At 38.5% G+C, this 13970-nt stretch overlaps 1 protein-coding gene and 1 pseudogene across 11 annotated transcripts in view; both read right to left on the reverse strand.

Moving 5' to 3' along the window:
* The window catches only part of GRIP1 (glutamate receptor interacting protein 1), a 720325-nt gene that overhangs the window by 203269 nt on the left and 503086 nt on the right, over positions 1-13970 (reverse strand). The window lies entirely within an intron of this gene.
* On the reverse strand, positions 3059-10053 carry LOC103875824 (annotated as a pseudogene).

A 13970-nucleotide genomic window follows, 5' to 3' on the forward strand; every position in this document is an offset into this window, starting at 1 on the left:
CCCAGGGGTGCAAGGATGGTTTAACCTACACAGATCAATCAATGTGATATATTATATCCACAGAATGAAGGACAAAAACCACATGATCCTTTCAATGGATGCTGAAAAAGCATTTGATAAAATTCAATATCCCTTCATAAAAAATCCCTCAAGAAACAGATTATAGCAAGAATATACCTCAACATAACAAAAGTCATATGTGGCAGACCCACAGTTAGTATCATGCTGAATGGGGAAAAACTGAAAGTGGTTTCTCTAAGATCGGTAACATTACAAAGATTCTCAGTGTCACTCTGTTATTTAACATAGTACTGGAAGTCCTAGCTAGAGCAATCGGATAAAAGAAAGAAGCAAAGGGCATCCAAATTGGAAAGCAAGAAGTCAAATCATCCTTGTTTACAAATGACATGATCTTATATTTGGAAAACCCTTAAGACTCCACCAAAAACGTATTAGAACTGACAAATTCAGTGAAGTTGCAGAATACAAAATCGATATAAAAAATCAGTGGCATATCTATATGCCAACAGTGAACAATCTGAAAAACAAATTTAAAAAGTAATCCCATTTACAACAGCTAAAAAGAAAATTAAATAGCTAGGAATTAAAAGAAGTAAATGGTCTTTACAATGAAAACTTTAAAACCTTGATGAAAGAAATTGAAGAGGACACACAAAAAATAGAAATATTCCATGTTCATAAATTGGAAGAATCAATATTGTTACAATGTCCATACTACTGAAAGTAATCTACCAATTCAACGCAATCTCCATTGAAATGTCAATGACATTCTTCACCGAAATAGAAAAAACAATTCTAAAATGTATATGGACCCACAAAAGACCCAAAATAGCCAAAAGTATCCTGAGGAAAAATAAAACTGGAGGGATCACATTACCTGACTTCAAAATATACTACAGTGCTACAGTAGCCAAAACAGCATGGTACTGGCATAAAAACAGACACACAGACCAATGGAACAGAACAGAGAACCCAGAAACAAATCCATACACCTACAAAGAACTCATTTTCAACAAAAGTGCCAAGAACATACACTGGGGAAAAGACAGTTTCTTCAATAATAACTCATGCTGGGAAAACTAGATATCCATGTGCAGAAGAATGAAACTAGACTCCATCACTTGTCATATACAAAAATCAAAGTGGATTAAATATTTAAATCCCAGACCTCAAATTATGAAACTACTACAAGGAAACATCAAGGGCACTCTCCAGGACATTGATTTGGGCAAAAATTTCTTGAGTAATACTCCACAAGCACAGGCAACCAAAGTAAAAACGGATAAATGGGATCACATCAAGTTAAAAAGTTCTGCACAGCAAAGGAAACAATCAACAAAGTGAAGACACAACCCACAGAATGGGAGAAAATATTTGTAAACTATACATCTGACAAGGGATTAGTAAGCCGAATATATAAGGAGCTCAAACAACTCTATAGTAAAAATTTTAATATAATAATTCAATTTAAAAATGGGCAAAATATTTGAATAGACATTTCTCAAAAAAAGACAGACAAATGGCAAACAGGTATATGAAATGGTGCTTGACATCATTGATCAGCAGAGAAATCCAAATCAAAACTACAATGAAATATAATAACATCTCACCCCAGTTAAAAGAAAGGGAATAACAAATGCTGGTGAGGACATGGAGAAAAGGGAAGTCTTGTACACCGTTGGTGGGAATATAAATTAGTACAATCACAATGCAGAGCAGTTTGGTGGTTCCTCACAAAACTAAAAAGAGAGCTACCATATGATCCAGCACTCCCTAGCAGCATATACCCATATACTGCTAGGTATATGCCCTAAAGAAAGGAAATTGATATATCAAAAAATATCTGTACTCCCATATTTATTGCAGCACTATGTACAACAACCAGGATTTGTAAGCAACCTGTGTTCATCAACAGATGAATGGATAAAGAAAATGTGATACATATACACAATGAAGTACTATTCAGCCATAAAAAAGAATGAGATCCTGTCTTTTGCAACAACACGGATAGAAATGAAGATCATTATGTTAAGTGAAATAAGTCAGGCACAGAAAGACAAACACATGTTGTCACTTGACTGTGGGAGCTAAAAATTAAAACAATTGAACTCATGGAGCTAGAGAGTAAAATAATGGTTACCAGAAGCTCGGAAGGTAGCGGGGGAGTGGAAGGAAAGTGGGGATGGCTAATGGGTACAAAAACATTAGAAAGAATGAATAAGATGCGGTATTTGATAACACAGCAAGTGACTACAGTCAATAATAACTTAATTGTACATCTTAAAATAACTAAAAGAGTATAATTGGATTGTTTGTAGCACAAAGGATAAGTGCTTGAGGTGATGGATACCCCATTTACCATGATGTGATTATTATGCATTGCATGGCTGTATCAAAACATCTCACATACCCCATAAATATATATACCTACTATATACCCACAAAAATTAAAAACTAAAAAAAAGAAATACCAACTTAAAGAAATAGAAAATTATAACAATATGGTTAGTTATGATTATTTAGAAAAACAAAGGGTTAATCTGGGGCTAAGTTGGGACAGTCACTTGAAAAATATTTGCAAATGGTTCATTATGCCCTAACAAACCAGCCCTATTTGCCTCGCCTCTGGCAAGTCACTAAATCCTTGTGTGACCTAATCTCTGAACTGTAAAATGAGAGAACTGAGTATTTGGCTTAAAAAAATTACCATATTTTATTGATTTTAAGGTGCCAGCAATTGTAAGGCACACTGTTACTTTATTTGCTGCTAAGAAAGAATATGGCTGGGTGTGTGGCTCACGCCTATAATCCTAGTACTTTGGGAGGCTGAGGTAGGAGGATTGCTTGAGCTCAGGAGTTTGAGACCACTCTGGGCAACTTGGCAAAACTCTGTCTCTACAAAAACATTTAAAAATTACCCAGGCATGGTGGTGTGCTCCTGTAGTCCCAGTTACCTGGTGGGAGATGGCGGGGAGCTGAGGTGAGAGGATTGCTTGAGCCTGGGAGGTTGAGGCTGCAGTGAGCCATGATTGCACTACAGCATTCCAGCCTGGGTCAGAGCAAAACCCTGTCTCAAACAAAACAAAACAAAACAAAACTGCAAAACAAAATGCTGTCAAGCAAACTACAACATAATGCTTATCACTAAGATTGTTAAGTATTATACTTATTAAATAATGCAAAGGGCATGCATGAAAAGAAAAATGTCAGTGAAATAAATCAGTCAAGGTACTCCTACAACTTTTCCACATTCACCCTCTGAACCAGTGTCATTGATGTCCATATTTTCTATATGATATTGTCCTCATCACTAGTCCTTTGGGCCACCAAGAGCACTGTGATGCTGCATTTTTTACAGTGCTCTGTTACTGTCCCTTGGATTTTCTTTCAAGCTGCTGAGGCTTATTTGGCAAGTTTCAATTTTTGAAAAATTACTTTATGAAGCCTGAAGAAATATTGAGTATAATTAAACCATAATCTAGGGTTAGATACAACTTAATAATAGTTCAATTCCAAAAGAAAAGTTATTGCAGGTGAGACCATAACATTTCCCAACACGATTTTAAGACACTGTGCTGGTTTCTCAAAATAACTCTGAGGAACCCATATTTACAGTAGAAGGAGTTTTTATGAAAAATCTGGCATTAGGTATCTTTGTTGCATGATTGTATATATATGTACGTATAATATAACGTTAGATGCACCATCACCCCCCACCCCCCGGTGTATAGTTGAAAAATCCACATGTAACTTTTCACTACCCCAAAACTTAACTATTAATAGCCTACTGTTGACTGGAAGCTTTACTGACAACATAAACACATATCGTGTATGTTATATGTATGATATACTATATTCTTATAACAAAGAGAATGTTAAGAAGATCATAAGGAAGAAAACATATTTACTATTTATTAAGTGGAAGAGGATCATCATAAAGGTCTTCATCCTTGTCTTCCTCACGTTAGGTAGGCTGAGAAGGAGGAAGAGGGGGTTGGACTTGCTATCTCAGGGGTGGCACAGGTGGTAGAAAATCTGTGTTTATGTAGACCTGTGCAGTTCAAACCTGTGTTGTTCAAGGGTCAACTGCATATACTGTGTGTATGTGTTTGTGTATATATATATATATATACACACACACACATATAATCCAACATATGAGCTGTATACACACACACACACACACACACACACACAATCCAACATCATAAGAACTAGAAAACAGAAATTGTGTTCCTTAACATCAGTATTAGAGTGTAGAGTTTGAGGCTTGGATTTAGAAATGCTTTTCAATATGTAGGGTTTGGAAAAGGAGCAAACATCTTGTTTTCAAAACCTGAAGTTTTTCTCAGGACTTATGGCCATAACTGCCACAGAGGAAAAAAGGGAAGCTTTTCCCACTGTAATTGTTCATCTGTGTCAGAAAGTCCCATATTCTGTGTAGATCTTGTAAATATTTTGCTAGATTTATGGCAAAGACAGACATTGATGCTGCAACTGAAGCAAAACAGAAACTTGAAAAAGAAACCGAAGAAAGGATGGAGAAGGAAATCCAATGGGAGACAAGTTTATTTCATGAAGATGGAAGATGTTGCATTTATGATGAACCATTACTGAATTATCTTGGTGCTGCCAAGCATTGGTTTAGCAATTTCTATTTATTTGTTTTTTTTATGTTACTGCAAATGGTACTGCTTTTTAAATTTCCAATTCTTCATTGTATAGAATTAAATACTATTGATTTTTAATTGTTAAAAAAAAAAGTCTCATATCCCTGAGATAGGAATCATTGCAATAAGAAGGGAATGAACAGGTTCTCCCAAAGGGAGAATGTTTGTTGCTTATTATGCTTACTGCCCTGGCTATCAGCTGTAAACTTCGCATTTCCTAGCCCAATGCTTGGCAGCACCAACATAATTCAGTAATGGTTCATCATAAACCCAACATCTTCCATCTTCATGAAATAAGCTTGTCTCCAATTGAATTTCCTTATCCTTCCTTTCTTGGGTTTCTTCTCTTTGTCTTTTCCAAGTTTGTGTTTTTGCTTCAGTTGCCGCATCAATGTCTCTGATTTTTTTTTTTTTTTTAAATACTTCAAGTTCTAGGGTACATGTGCACAACGTGCAGTTTTGTTACATATGTGTACATGTGCCATGTTTGTGTGCTGCACCCATTAACTCATCAGTTACATTAGGCATTTCTCCTAATGATATTCCTCCCCTCACCCACAGCAGGCCCTGGTGGTGGCCCAGCGTTCCCCACCCTGTGTCCAAGTGTTCTTATTCTTCAATTCCCACCTATGGTGAGAACATTACCACAGTGTTTGGTTTTCAGTCCCTTTAGATAGTTTGCTCAGAATGATGGTTTCCAGCTTTCATCCATGTCCCTACAAAGGACATGTACTCATCCTTTTTTATGGTTGCATAGTATTCCATGGTGTACATGTGCCACATTTTCTTAATCCAGTCTATTATTGATGGATACTTGGGTTGGTTCCAAGTCTTCGCTATTGTGAATAGTGGTGCAGCAACATATGTGTGCATGTGTCTTTATAGCAGCATGATTTATAACCCTTTGGTACATACCAGTAATGGGATTGCTGAGATCAAATGGTATTTCTAGTTCTAGATCCTTGAGGAATCGCCACACTGTCTTCCACAATGGTTAAACTAGTTTACAGGTCCATCAACAGTGTAAAAGTGTTCCTATTTCTCCACATCCTCTCCAGCACCTGTTGTTTCCTGACGCGTAATTCGCCATTCTAACTGGTGTGAGATGGTATCTCATTGTGGTTTTTGATTTGCATTTCTCCTGATGACCAGTGATGATGAGAATTTTTCATGTGCCTGTTGGTTGCATAAATGTCTTCTTTGAAGTGTCTGTTCATATCCTTCACCCACTTTTGATAGGGGTTGTTTGATTTTTCTTGTAAATTTGTTTAAGTTCTTGGTAGATTCTGGATGTTAAGCCCTTTGTCAAGATGGGTGGAATTGCAAAAGAATTTTCTCCCATTCTGTGGGTTGCCTTACCTTCATCTAATGGTAGTTTTCTTTTGCTGTGCAGAAGCTTTTTAGTTTAATTAGATCTATTTGTCTATTTTGCTTTTACTGTGGTTGCTTTTGGTGTTTTAGTCATGAAGTCCCGCGCCCATGCCTATGTTTTGAATGGGTATTGCCTAGGTTTTCTTCTAGGGTTTTTTGGTTTTAGGTCTAACATTTAGGTCTTTAATCCATCTTGAATTAATTTTTGTACAAGGTGTAGGAAGGGATCAGTTTCAGCTTTCTACCCATATGGCTAGCCAGTTTTCCCAGCACCATTTATTAAATAGGAATCCCTTTCCCCATTTCTTGTTTTGTCAGGTTTGTCAAAGTCAGCAGATGGTTGTGTAGATGTGTGGTATTATTTCTGGGGAACTCTGTTTCTTGTTCCATTGGTCTATATCTGTTTTGGTACCAGTACCATGCTGTTTGGTACATAGCCTTGTAGTATAGTTTCAAGTCAGGTAGCATGATGCCTCCAGCTTTTGTTCTTTTATTACAGGATTGTCTTGGCTTAAAATAATGTGGACTCTTTTTGAGGTTCCATATGAACTTTAAAGTAGTTTTTCAATTCTGTGAAAAGAAGTCATTGGTAACTTGATGGGATGGCGGTGAATATAAATTACCTTGGGCAGTATGGCCATTTCATGATATTGATTCTTCTATCCATGAGCATGGAATGTTCTTCCATTTGTTTGTATCCTCTTTTAGTTCGTTGGTGATGGCTTGTAGTTCTCCTGAAGGGTCCCTTCACATCCTTATGGTTGGATTCCTAGGTATTTTATTCTCTTTGAAGCAATTGTGATGGGACTTCACTCATGTGATTTGGCTCTCTGTCTGTTATTGGTGTAGAGGAATGCTTGTAACATTGATTTGTATGCTGAGACTTTGCTGAGTGCTATCAACCATAAGGAGATTTTAGGCTGAGACAATTGGGGTTTTCTAAATATACAGTTACATCATCTGCATACAGGGATCGGCCACTCTTTTTCCTAACTGATACCCTTTATTTCTTTCTCCTGCCTACAGTTGCCCTGACCAGAACTTCCTGACACTATATGTTCAATAGGGTGAAGGTGAGAGAGGGCATCCCTCTCTTATTGCCAAGTTTTCAAAGGGAATGCTTCCAGTTTTTGCTCATTCAGTATGATACTGGCCATGGGTTTGTCATAAATAGCTCTTATTATTTTGAGATATGTCCCATCAATATCTAGTTTCTTGAGAATTCTTAGCATGAAGGGCTGTTGAATTTGTCAAAGGCCTTTTCTGCATCTATTGAGAGAATCATGTGTTTTTGTCTTTAGTTCTGTTTATATGATGGACTGTGTTTATTGATTTGCATATGTTGAACCAGCCTTGCATCCCAGGGATGAAACCGACTTGATTATGGTGGATAAGCTTTTTGATGTGCTGCTGGATTCGGTTTGCCAGTATTTTATTGAGGATCTTTGCATCGATGTTCATCAGGGATATTGGTCTAAAATTCTCTTTGTTTGTTGTGTTCTCTGCCAGGCTTTGGTATCAGGATGATGCTGACCTCATAAAATGAGTTAGGGAGGATTTCCTCTTTTTCTATTGATGGAATAGTTTCAGAAGGAATGGTACTAGCTCCTTTTTGTACCTCTGGTAGAATTTGGCTGGGAATCCATCTGGTCCTTGACTTTTTTTGGTTGGTAGGCTATTAATTATTGCCTCAGTTTCAGAGCCTGTTATTGGTTTATTCAGGGATTCAACTTCCTCCTAGTTTAGTGCTGGGAGGGTGTATGTGTCCAGGAATTTATTCATTTCTTCTAGATTTTCTAGTTTATTTGTGTAAAGATGTTTATAGTATTCTCTGATGGTAGTTTGTATTTCTGTGGGATCGGTGGTGATATCCCCTTTATCATTTTTTATTGCATCTATTTGATTCTTCTTTCTTTTCTTTATTAGTCTTGCTAGCTGTCTATCAATTAAAACCAGCTCCTGGATTCATTGATTTTTTGAAGGGTTTTTTTGTGTCTCTATCTCCTTCATTTCTGCTCTGATCTTAGTTATTTCTTGCCGTTTGCTAGCTTTTGAATGTGCTTGCTCTTGCTTCTCTGGTTCTTTTAATTGTGATGTTAGGGTGTCAATTTTAGATATTTCCTGCTTTCTCTTGTGGGCATTTAATGCGATAAATTTCCCTCTACACACTGCTTTAAATGTGTCCCAGAGATTCTGGTATGTTGTGTCTTTGTTATCACTGATTTCAAAGAACATCTTTATTTCTGCCTTCATTATTTACCCCATAGTCATCCAAAATTGACCACATAGTTGAAAGTAAAGCACTCTTCAGCAAATGTAAAAGAACAGAAATTATAACAAACTGTCTCTCAGACCACAGTCCAATCAAATTAGAACCCAGGATTAAGAAACTCACTCAAAACTGCACAACTACATGGCAACTGAAAGTCTCTGATTCTTAAGTTGAAAGTGACATCCTTCTAAAGGCAGTGGGATTCATATTTTTTCTGATCTTTCAACTTCCTATCTTCTTGATTATAGACATCTTCTTGGTATCTAAAAAGACTGCATTTTCCCCTGTTGCATATTTTGCATACATTACACCATTCCATTCCCCTTCAATTGAGCAAAAGGCTTCTCATCATTTGGAGAAAAAAAATCACAGTGGTAATTCTGTGCTTCCTGTCCCCAGAGAAAGGTTCAGTGTGGAAGATGATATTTGCATTATCACCAGTTTTGGAATAATTAATATTGCTTCTCCTCCTAGTTCCATTCAGAGCACTGTGAGGATAGACCATCCTTAAACACTGGGGAATGTGAGGATGTAATGTTTCTCACAATTTAAACACAAGACACAGGGCTTGTGGCCCCACCCTATGTTGTTTATCCCAATTGACATCCTAAGGAATTTTGATTAGGTCCAGATATCAGCAATGAATTGAATCTTTTTGATAAACACTCAGCATAAAAGGCTGAAGTAGGTAGATGATGGGAAATCTGTTCAGTCACAAATTTTACATTGTTTTTGGAAACCCAGGGAACTGGTCCTTTTAAAACTAGCCCTTTGTTCTCTTTGGTATCATTTGGTAATGTCCAGTGACACTGAAAGATCTTGCTAAAATGACTTTTTGGTAATCGATTCTTTCCTCCTTGCGTGAAAGGCTGAGAGGTACCATTTCATGTTCTGAACCATTCAATCCCTGGTCACCAATGCTCACAAAAAGGTTGGATATGCAAAAAACGTCTACATATGCTTCTAAAAGAGATCCTCTTTCAAGAAAAAAAAGTTGGAAGAACTACTTTAGAAAGATCCATACTAACCCTAACCTGTGACTAGAGGTATGTGATAATGCTCTTATGCTCCTCCACGGACCCTGCCTCCTCCTCGTCAGCTCTCTCATGAGGTGAATCAAATGAGTCAGTATCACTTGTTCCATTGGATGTGAAAGAATTAAGTGATTCTGTGCTATCTGGGCACTTTAGTCTGTTTTCTGCACTGCCATGTGTCAAGACTGAGGCAGATTCAGAAGAATCTATTAAGTGCTTTGGGGATGAGCCATGTTGATGACATTCATCAGCATTGTAGAATTCGTCTTCACTGCTGAAATAAGAGAACTCTGGGACTGTATTTAGAGAAGCCGTTGACATGGCTTGGAGAAGTTAAGACTGCTACTAGGTGGTGAATGGTCACTGCCTCTACTATTTGGTGTTGGAGTCTAATGGTGTCCCAAGGTAACTAGTACAGGTCCAACTGGTCAGGAAGATGAACTCTGCTCTGTCTTATGCAGCTGAGTAAGTTCCGGAGGTGAGACAGTCTGAGAAGGCATTGTGCTGATCATGGGTTCCAAGGGACTAGGTTGATACATTGCATCTACAAGATTAATAGTACTTATAATTCTATCTGTGTGCTTCTCAGCATTATTCTGGTCTTTAGCAATCTGCATCAACACAGTGCAGTGTTTAACTGATTCTACCATGCTATTTGCTTCTCTTTAAGTTTCAATTTTCTTTCTCTGTTTATTATCTTTGCAGTTTTGAAGCTTGTGATCAAAAAACTTTAATTGTTCTATCAAGATTTGTAGGTAAGCATCAGCCTCTGGCGCGGTGGTTCACGCCTGTAATCCCAGCACTCTGGGAGTCCAAGGTGGTTGGATCACGAGGTCAGGAGTTCAAGACCAGCCTGGCCAAGGTGGTGAAACCCTGTCTCTACTAAAAATGCAAAAATTAGCTGGATGTGGTGGCAGGCACCTGTAATCCCAGCTACTGGGGAGGCTGAGGCAGGAGAATTGCTTGAACCCAGGGGATGGAGGTTGCAGTGAGCTGAGATTGCACCACTGCACTCCAGCCTGGGTAACAAAGTGAGACTCCATCTGAAAAAAAAAAAAAGTAAGTTTCCTGTCAAAGTTTTGGACACTAGGAACAAATCCTGAATCCAAATCTCTGGAGGTGACAGGAAGGAGGCAAGGAAAGCGTGACATCTGAGCCCATAACCTGGCCTTGGGCAGGCACCAGGGACTGTGAGACTCAGGGGCGGAGGTTGGCCCTCTCCCAGACCCTCAGGTTATACTCACCCCACAAGTGCCGAGCAAGAAAGTCATTTGCAAGACCCCCACACTCTGTGCCTCCAGGAGAGGGGTGCTTCTGAGCACCCCTTTTCCTTCCCCACTTGATTGAATCCTCATTTGGCAAGTTTTGATACTTTTGCTTCTTGAACTTATGGAAAAGTGTCAAGAGAACATTTTAGACAACAGTATATATTCCCTCCTCAGGTTTATTTCAGGTTTTATTCGTTTTCAGGTTTATTTCCTGAAACTTCAAGGAGTTATATTTATCCAATGATATCACCAGGAACTGCAACCAAGTAAGTGCATGCACAAGCAATAATAATAATATTATGATTATCACTTGTCTAAGAGCAACTATAAAATGCATCCCAGTTTCACTGTTGTTAAAATGTGTATGTTGGGGGGTAGCTTGTAGGCAATGTATGCATGTATGCATGTATGTATGTATGTATGTATGTATGTATTAGAGACAGGGTCTTACTCTGTCACCCAGCCTGGAGTGCACTGGTATGATTTAGCTCACTGCAACCTTGAATTCCTGGACTCAAGTGATCCTCCAACCTCAGCCTCCTGAGTAGCTGGGATTGCAGGTGCATGCCACCACTCCTGGCTAATTTTTAAATTTTTTGTACAGATAGAGTCTTGTTATTTGCTCAGGCCAGTCTCAAACTCCTGGCCTCAAGTGATCCTCCTGACTCAGCCTCTGAAAGTGCTAGGATTAGAGGCATGAGCCACCACACCGGGCCTCAACTGAAATTCTTCCAGGGAAGATAAGAGACCAAACGGGCATATCTCTAAGTCCTAGGTCCCATCTTCAGCTACACTAGTCAGTTTTTCCCTCTTATTCCTCCACATAAGATTTTAAAAAGAGGTTTTCTACTGCTAAAAAAAACAAGTGTGAACCCCTGTCAGGTGGGAGGTATGGCCATTTCCAGCTTTAGCATTCTGTACATCTCTAATAATGCTGCACAGGCTAAGTGACTGAGTCTTTAATTTCTGGGACCTTAACTGGCACAGGTTTCTTCCAAAGTCTTGGGAGGCATCCTAGCAATGTATTCACAGCATCATACGGTTTTGTCAAATTCGAAAAATTATATTTTTGTATTTTTTTTTCTTAAAGAGCCCCCTCCCCTCAAATTGTATAAACTTGAGGTGGCACAAAACCTAGATTTTCCTTTGATCATACAATTGTATATCCAGAGAGCACTTAAGTTGGCCAGAAGAGTCACATACATTTGATTCTCACAGAAACCCAGGATCCTACAAATGAAAAATCTGAAGCTTTCAAGGTTAGACAACTTGCCTAAGGACAGGTATCAGACAAATCCTTTTGTGAGGACTTAAAACTCTAACTTCAGTTCTCACTCCACATTCAGTCTTCTTTCTACACTATCACTTTAGTTAACATGGGTTGTGTTGGCTTGACCAGGTTGCCAAAGTGACTCTTATCAAAAAAGAGTTCTGAATTCTAATTAAAAGTTCTAAGACTATTTTTCTTTTATTTTGAATGTAAACATGAAACTGTAAAATCAATTGTAGCTCAAGTAGCCTGTGAAAGTCACTTTCACACAATGTGTAAAAGAATATTTACTGATTTGTATTGAGTAAACGACCTGCCAAACCCTCACTTGGGAGGCCACACCAGTTCCAGAGAATAACAACTTTGTGTTAAAATTCCAGAGAAATATGCCTGCTGAGTATCTTTTTTATTGTGTTTAATCTTTGTTAAGCTCAGTGATACATGCACATATAAGAACATATTTTTCTCATATCTGAAATCTGGATACATATTTCCTGAAAATGTATTACTACTCCTTTATTTTTTTCATTGCACATTTTCCTTTCACAGATTCATCATGTAGTCTGAATATAATACCCACTCTTGTTATCAAGCACAAACAGAAAAGAGGACAGTTTCCCTTTAAAAGCACAATGCCCTATTGATGCCTTTAAAAGTCATTAAAGAATATCTCACAAAGCCCATGAGAGCATTACAATAATTGCTTTCCTTACCTAGGTGAAAAAGGACATATCTGTCAAATAGAAAAGTGCAGAAGCAATTAACACCTTAATACTCTACTGGGAAATTGCCTGAATTAAAGAAATAACAGAGATGCTGCATGGTTATTGTATTTCTAATGTTTAGTTACTAACATAACTGTCCTCAGTCATTTCCATTTACTTTCCCCAGCACAACAGGGCTCAGAGTTAGGTATGGGCATGGCGGAGGGTGTATTTGGGTGTTTGCATATTAGGCACATATGGTTCTTCAGTCACATGTTTCAGAGGCTGAATGCAGAAGCAGGGCTGGCGTATGCACTTATGAAGTCAATATGTAAGGATACATATGTTTTAAATCAACTTTTCAGGCATAGAAAACCCCACACTTCTGGATTCTGTGCTGCCTCCCATGGAACTGCCTTATCAGTCCTCTTTCAGGGCTGGGGTACTCAACAGAGAGTTTATATTTACCAGGCCTTCCACAGAGACAGCGGAGGCACATGAACAAACTGGGGAGTGAATCAAACAGGTAAAAACCCTCATATATCAGCAGCAAGATCTAGAAAGAGCCCAGCAGTCCAATTCATTATCTCTCCCTTTTCCAGGAGATGTTAGATGGTGTTTATTGAGTACAGTCTAGGCACACCTATCTGGTTAGAATTTTGAGAGACACTGTAAAAGTAAACAGGGCCTGGGTCCCTTTTCCTTAGGAAGAAACAAACCCATAGATTGTAGTAAAGGTAAAGCGTATTTCCTTCCTCCCACCCCACCACCCCCAAGCATGACTGTTCTATGAGGGAACAGGGCAACTCTCAAGAATTCTCAGAGAAAATCATATTATGGGATGTTCTAGTTTCCATTTTTACACAGGTGAAATCAGACAAAAGTGAAAAAAGACAGCATGCAAAAAGAAAGTAGCAATGAACTCAGGACAGTGCTGAAGGAGGAGGGGGCAGTTGGTTCACCTTGTCTGGTGACAGAATAATCTCAGGTGACCTTCAGGAGCTATCTGGCTCAACGCCTATTTCCATTTGGTTTTCTTTGCTATGTGTCTACAGTCTCCACCCAGTAACGGTCTGGATACCCCCAGTGTGAGAAACTAATCCTCTCAGAAAGTCACCTATGCCTTCTTCAGACAGCTTCCATGGATAATACCTCACATTTATTAAGAACTTTATATGTAGTAGGCCTGACTTGGTATGCATGGAGGACGGTGTCTATGGCAGTTCTCTATGATCCCTAACTCCTGATGTTCACCACCTTTAGATGTCCTCTTCCTTTGAGTGTGAGCATGACCTGTGGCTTACCTCTAACCAGCAGATATGGCGAAGCTTCCAGATGCATGTTGTTACATATATGCTGA

This window comes from Papio anubis, chromosome 9 (assembly GCF_008728515.1).
Source record: "Papio anubis isolate 15944 chromosome 9, Panubis1.0, whole genome shotgun sequence".
Lineage (NCBI taxonomy): Eukaryota > Metazoa > Chordata > Mammalia > Primates > Cercopithecidae > Papio > Papio anubis.